Here is a 7,740-nt window from a genome sequence, read left to right as displayed (position 1 = left end):
TACTGCTGTTTTTTATGCTAATTTAGAGTTTAGCTATTATTTTAGCAATATGCTAACGTTTTGGGCTAATTTTTTTTCTGCTAAGGTTTTTGTAGGCTAATTTAGAGTTTAGCTTCTTGTTTTTAGCAACAGGCTAATGTTTTTGAATAATTTAGTTTATTGAGGAATTTTAGGATATTTTGGAGTTAGCTAGTATTTAAGCAACAAGCTAGCTTTTTGGCTAATTTGGAATCTACTAAGGATTTTGGGCTAATTTGAAGTTTACCTCATATTTAAGCAACACACTAAGTCATTTAGAAAAATTAATGTAATCGGCATTTTTAAGCAGTTTTACTACAAATTAAAGAAAAAATTTAGGTCAACTTTCATAACGAACTTCCAGTCTTTTAGCAAATTGAACATTATGCAAATAGCTTTGGCATTTTCAGTAAATCATTTTAGCTATTAAAGTAAATTGTCACATTTTCAGCAAAAAGCTTCAGCATCTTTAGTGACTACTTTCAGCAACAAACATTCACACAAGCATTATCGCAGGTAAAGCAACTTTTCTAGTTTAAGTAGCGTCTGCTGTCCTGACCAGTTCTGAGCTTCCTATGTGCTCCTTCTATTACTGATATGTCTAGATCAGGGGTGGGCAAACTATGGTTCTATTAAATCTGGCCAAATGGGAATAAATTAAAATGTTAATCCTTATTTGTTTTATTTTCCGTCTAATTGTGGTGTTTTCCCAGAGATGGCACACTTTAAATACATTAACCTTTGTCTAGGTTCAGAAAAGTTATTCTGCAGTTCTGTGGTGTTGGAAGAATTGTTTTTTTTTTGTTTTGTTTTTTTAACGTTTATGTATGTTATTTCTAGTCGGACAGTCCTTTTTCCGATCATTCCCACAACACATGAATGCATCATTTCTCTAAGTTTAAGGTTTTCATCAAACTTTTGGCTGATAAAATGAGAACCACATAAAATAAATAAAACCTTATGTTTTATATCAGTTTTAATCAAAATAAAAACATGTTTTCATCCAGATTTAATGTTATTTCTTCCTCTTATGAGGTGGATTACCAAAATACGCCATGTATCTGGTCATGGTCCGCCCCTTCCGTCAAATTTTAGAGCTCTTTTTGGCTCACAATTCAAAAAGTTTGCCCATCGCTGGTCTAGATGCTGTTTTCTTTTGGTGTTGCTTCTCTGATGCTATGCAAGAATGGAAAAATAAAGAATTTGAATTTAGAAAATAATGGACGCCTTGGAGATTTGCTCATGCTAAATAAACAAAAACAAAACAAAAAAACATAGAAAATGTTTTTTTATGCCAGGAAAACCAATGAAAGTCAACCGATCTGGGCATGCCTGACAACTCTGTCAAAGTCTGAAACCAATGACTTCATAAAAAGGATGGTCACCGCGATGCTAACCAGTAATTTGTGAACTTCTGGCTTTGATTTCTGCATTTCTGCTTCCAAAATTCATCAAAGTGAACCTCCTAATCACCATCTACTCTTTTACGTCTCTCAGAAGGACCATAAAATATCTAAAAATAAATAACTGCACTGAATAAGTGAATTAAAAATAATAAATATGCTACAAACTAGGGTAATTTTCTGATTCATCAATGTAACTGAGTGTTTTAATGCAGAACTGCAGCTTAGGCAACATCTCTGCCTCTGCATCTAAACACATGTTCTCACCGCTAATACATAGTCTCTCCACATGGGGTTACTCGTACTGTATATTTAGGGCTTTCTATTACAGTCGTTTGGCACAAAACTCCCCAAAACAACTATATGCTGCTTTTTGAGTGAAGTGCTTCATGTGCAGAGATGCTGAAAGTCAGATTATGCCACAGAATAGAGTCACTGTTTACAACAGCAAACACTTTCCACAGTCTGTCCAATATTCCTGACATTCCTGCTGGGCACGGTTGGATTTGCCGCTCGACGGACACTTTCTAAAAAGTTTCTGCTCAGTTTCACCCAAACTAGGAAAAAAATGTAGATTTATGATTCTATGAGAGCAAATGCATTAATAATGAAAAATTAGAAGCTGTAAATTAATTCAAAAATTGGATTTAAGGACCCACTCCCTTCAAAAATTGTGTTCTTGTTGCAACTTTCTGATAATTGAGGAGATTTATTTAAAAAAAATAAACTAAAAACTAGCTAAATGCCATATTTGCCTAAAAACAAACAAACAAAAACAGCCAAAACAGCTAGCAAGTAGCTTAAAACTATCTAAAAAACAGAAAAAAGCCAAAACTAGCCAAAACAGCTAGCTGAAGCATTAGCTAAACTCCAAAACAGCCTAACAAAACTTAAAAAGTAAAGCCTAAATTAGCCAAAACAGCTAGCATGTAACTGAAATATGAGCTAAACTCCAAAAAAAGCCTAACGAAACTTAAAAATTAAAGGCTAAATTAGCCAAAACAGCTAGCATGACACTGAAACATTAGCTAAACTCTGAAACAGCCTAACAAAACTTGAAAAGCAAAGCCCAAATTAACCAAAACAGCTAGCATGTAGCTTAAAACTATCTAAAAAATCAGGAAAAAGCCAAAACTAGCCTAAATAGCTAGCTGAAACATTAGCTAAACTCAAAAACTGCCTAAAAAACTCGAAAAGTAAAGCCTTAATTAGCCAAAACAGCTAGCATGTAGCTTAAACATTAGCTACATTACAGCCTATGAACTTAAAAAGTAAAGCCCAAATTAGCCAAAACAGCTAGCATGTAGGTTAAACTTTAGCTAAACTCCAAAATATCCTTAAAAAATTAAGCTTGTTTAAGCTAATGAATTACTGCTCTGCAGAAACTATGTCCTTAATTTAAACACAGATTTTTTTCATTTTTTTCTAAAATTATAATTGAAAGACATCTGGGAACACGTTTAAAATAGATCAAAAGATGATTGGAGTGAGACGTTAAGTTTACCAGCTGAGAGCAATCTAGCCAGAGTTATGAATGAAGGCTTTATCTGTCAAGTTTGTGTGCACCTACAGGGGATTTCTGGCACTGAGCCTGTGCCAAACCGGCTGACACTGTGTGTGTGTGGAAATCTGTTAAGATATGATTACCAGCTTTCAAGGCCTTCATACAGTCAGGCCAGCTGAAGCAAAACCACACATGCAGCGAGTCGGACACACGCCGCCAGAGTTTCCCTCGCCGTTTTTCAAAGTCTGCTTCACAGGAAAGCTTTGATGGGAACAGAAAGCAAACAGGCCGAATGATGAAGCGCGGGTGGAATTACATGAGAGAGGCTCATACCAGCTCGGCAGGAGTCTGACACTCGTCTTTATCATCAAAGCGGGACTCTCGGTTGAAGCAGCAGCTGCCATGTTGTGGCAACAGTGATATCCAGCATCTGTACAAGGGTGAGACTCTCACACTGCCAGCGGCGGCGGTGGCAGCAGCAGCTCACCTTAAGGCGGTCTCGCTTCAAAGACCCCCAAGTTCACAGGTTCAGATTGAAAAGCATGAAGCTCAAACCCAAAGTAGTATGTACACACTCATTCTTTTCAAATTAGGAGCAGAAAGATGGTAAAAGCTTTTATTTGTGACATAGCAACAACTACGGCAAGCCATGAGCTCCATGCTTAGCTGCAATCTAATGCATCCATTTGTAGACGACTAGATCCGCACACGTCTTTGTTTTCCTCCTCTGAGCTGATATCCGGCTCAAAACTGTAGCTGGTTAACTCTTACATTGCTCACCATTTTTGGTGCATCGGTAAAATTAGGTTGAGGATGTGAGGGGCTGTAAGCTAGTGGGAGAGGGTGTAAACAGGTTGTATCCGGGCAACCAGATGGTTTCCCCAATCGGGCTTTTAATGGACAAATGTTGGGTACTTTGGGAACTGACAGCTACATTTCGTTTAGATCCCACCGCTGACACCAATGTAGCCGTATTTCCAGGTTCGGGCGCCACTTATGCGGTGTAGCCGGTATCAAATGAGGGAGTTTGAACAGCCACTTTTATTTTCCACCTTTTTAATTAAATCCCTTTGTCATATTAGATCATGTGACTGTCATGCACACTAAAGAACGCTCACGATGACACTGGAAAGTCTGCTACATAGGCATGTTAAAAAAAACAACAAAAAAACAAGTTTCTTTGGCGCGTCATTGTTCTTTAATGAAATGACCACAATACGCAATTCCGCCACTAGGGGGAGTAAAGGAAACGCAAGACCGGCAAACACGAGAGATAAAGGAATATGTCGAGATTCAGGAGAGAAAAGGAGGTTAACTACAAATTTTTGTGTTCACAAATGTTTCCAAGTTTATTTTCCGGCCCACTTGAGATCTGACGGGTTGAATGTTACCTTTGAACCAAAATGGGTTTTACACCCTTGGTTTGAATAGTTGAAAGATGGGGAAGGGGGCGGCCTTACACCGCTCCACTCCCAACACAGAAGCAAATTTCTAATTGTGTGAATGTTAAGTAAGCATTTAGGCTAACGTTTTTGACAAATTTAGTTTATTAAGGAATTTTAATCTATTTTGGAGTTTAGCCAGTGTTTAAGCAACAAGCTAGCTTTTTTGGCTAACTTAGAGTTTAGCTTCTATCTTAGCAACATGCTAACCTCTTTGGCTAATGTGTTATCTACTAAAGTTTTTATAGGCTAATTAAGAGTTTAGCTTCTGTTTTAGCAACAGGCTAACGTTTTGTAAATGTAATTTAGTTCACTGAGGAATTTTAGTTAGTTTTGGAGTTAAGCTAGTATTTAATCAAAGTGCTGGCTTTTAAAAAAAAAATTCCTGCCAATTTGGCATCTACTGAGGTTTTTTTATGCTAATTTGTAGTTCAGCTAATAATCTAGCAACATGCTAACATTTGTGGCTAAATTGTGATCTACTGGGGTTTTTTTGTCCTAATTTAGAGTTTGGCTTCAATGTAAGCAACAAGCTAACGTTTTTACTTATTTAATTTACTAAGGAATTTTAAGCTATTTTGGAGTTTAGCTTCTATTTTAGCAACATGCTTACTTCCTTGGCTAATTTGTTATTTAATAAAATTTTTATAGGATAGTTAAGAGTTTAGCTTCTTTAATAGCAACATGTTAGCATTTTTGGCTAATTTGATATCAACTGAAGTTTATAGGCTAATTAAAAGTTTAGCTTCTATTTTTGTCAACAGGCTAACGTTCTTTTTCCATCTAATTTAGTTCACTGAGGAATTATAGGTAGTTTTGGAGTTTAGCAACTGTTTAAGCAAAGTGCTAGCTTTTTTCTTTTTTTCCTGCTAATTTGTCATCTACTGAGGTTTGGAGTTGTGGCTAATATTCTAGCAACATGCTAACATTTTTGGCTAAATTGTGATCTACTAGGTCTTTTGTCCTAATTTAGAGTTTAGCTTCAATGTAAGCAACCGGCTAACGTTTTTACTTATTTAATTTACTGAGGAATTTTTGGCTACTTTGGAGTTTAGCTAGTATTTAAGCAACGAGCTAGCTTTTTTGGCTAATTTGGAATCTACTAAGGTTTTTTGGGCTAATTTGGAGTTTAGCTCATATTTAAGCAGCAACACACTAAATATTTTTGCAAAATTTGCATGTATTAGGGATTTTTAAGCAATGTTTACAACACAATTTTCATTCAATTTAGGTCAACTTCTGCATTCTAATTTTCTAGCAAATGTAACATTTTGTAAACAGCTTTCGCATTTTAGGGAAATCCCTTCAGCAGTTAAAGTTAAGTGTGTCACCAATTTCAGCAAAAAGCATTCACAGTAGCATTATCCCAAGTAATGCAACTCTTCTAGTGAGCTATTGCCACTCTGCAGAAACTATGTCCTAGATTTTTGCTAAAAACAACATTATCGTAATTAAGAGACTGGGAGCGCTTTGAGAATAGCTCAAATATGGTTGGAGTGGGTCCTTCAAGAGCCGTCACTTCCCTCTTCAAACACATCTACTCTCAGCGAAGATAAATCTTGAAAAGACAAGTACATCCACTGTAATAGCCCTCTCTGGTCTAAATGTTGATCCGCTCATGCCAAGAAAAGCAGGAAAAGGGCTACAGCGATCACTCAAAAGCCATTTTCCTCCAACAAGTTTGGAAGCCATTCCCAGCACATTAAGAGCGGCGATCCAAATGTTTGCATTCCAAGAACTGACCCACATTTTCACAATTAGACACCAGAATCTCAGCATCTCTGGATCGCTTTTCACATCACATAAAGATGAGGGCCCGCTTTAAATGAAGGACATTTTTGTTTGGGCATCTTTGATTGCAGGATGATGAAAAGACAAGACGAGTTAAGCAGCTTAAAGTAATAAGCTGAGCTCAGACACGATGATGGATGGTCACTGTCTTTGCAGCCGGAACTTATTAGCATCCATGTCAGGTAGAAGTTTAAAATTGACTTTTTCATTGTACAACACACGGTTTCTCATGTACACAATGCACAATAGGCTGTTTACATTATCAATAGGTGACCAGTTGCTTTGATAAGTCTTCCTTATCGCCAAAGTTTGTGCTTCAAACGGAATGCACACTGTTTACTTCTCGAATGATAAGACAAACCGTGCTAATTATTTCATGATGTGGGCACGCAGAGGTCACGCACACGAAGAGCAAACACCAAACCCAAACATCACAGCGAGATTGCCCCATCGTGTGTTTGCCCGGCCCCTCCTTCCCACCTTCCACCGCTGTGTTTGGGGCACACCCTGTCCGTTTCCTGGGTGAACTGGCCTCTTTTTCAGCGAGAGTAAAGATGACCGAACGATAGTTATACCAGATTATGCTCAACACGATCTGTAATTATGGTTCCTCAGCGTGCGGCCGCGGACCGGCTCTCCCCACTGTGTGTGTTTGGCTTGTCGCTGCTTGTGCGTTGGAGGATTAGTTTAATGTGTGAGGGCTGTGTTCCACGCCAGAGGGAGAGTGAATACATCAAGTGTCTGAGCAACCTGGCCTCCATCTCTGGCTTTCATTGAACTTCATACAAAGAGCTGGGATTTAATATGTTTAGCGTCAGACCCAGCTGCAGGGCAAACGGCGAAAACCAGGAGGAACCAGACAGACCACAATCTGACAATAAATGGGCAGGGTTTGTTTAATTACCAAAAAAAAAAAAGGTTTTTGAAAAGATGAACCAGTAAATCACTTATTAACAATCCCGACGACAATTACAGAAGCTAAACCTGATAATAACAACATTAAATTTTAGAAACAAAAACAAATTTACCACCGTACTTTTTAGAACTCAAGAAACTCATATTTATAAGATTTATAATATGCTAAAATATTGGCAAAATTAGACATGTTTACTGTTTTTTTTTATTTTTTTTTATTGTCTTTTGTTTTTTTGGCTAGTTGGGATTTAGCTCATATTTTAGCATCATGCTAGCTGTTTTGGCAAAACTTAGACATTTTTCCAGGTTTTATTTTTTATTTTTGGTTAATTTGGATTCTAGCCGACATTTTAACAATATGTTAGCTGTTTTGGCAAAATTAGAAATTTTTTCCAGTGTTTTTTTTTTCCAACTTGAAGGAGTTTACCTAATATTTTAACAATATGCTTGCTGATTATGTAAAATTTGCCATTTTTTCTTTTTTTGTAGCTAATTTGGCATTTATCTTATACTTCTTTATTATGCTAGCTAATTTGGCAAATATAGAATTTTTTAAAGATTTTTTGGGGGAGTGATGCGTCGGGGGTAATTTGCCATTTACCAAACATTTTAGCATTATGCTAGCTTTTTTTTCAAAATTAGACATTTTTCCATGTTTTTTTTTTTT

General features: G+C 36.9%; 1 protein-coding gene across 1 annotated transcript in view; it reads right to left on the bottom strand.

The window, feature by feature from the left end:
* The window catches only part of LOC112158173 (pleckstrin homology domain-containing family G member 1), a 45,334-nt gene that overhangs the window by 32,020 nt on the left and 5,574 nt on the right, over positions 1 to 7,740 (bottom strand). The window lies entirely within an intron of this gene.

Source organism: Oryzias melastigma, linkage group LG24, assembly GCF_002922805.2.
Source record: "Oryzias melastigma strain HK-1 linkage group LG24, ASM292280v2, whole genome shotgun sequence".
NCBI lineage: Eukaryota > Metazoa > Chordata > Actinopteri > Beloniformes > Adrianichthyidae > Oryzias > Oryzias melastigma.
This window is presented reverse-complemented; position numbering and strand designations above follow the sequence as displayed.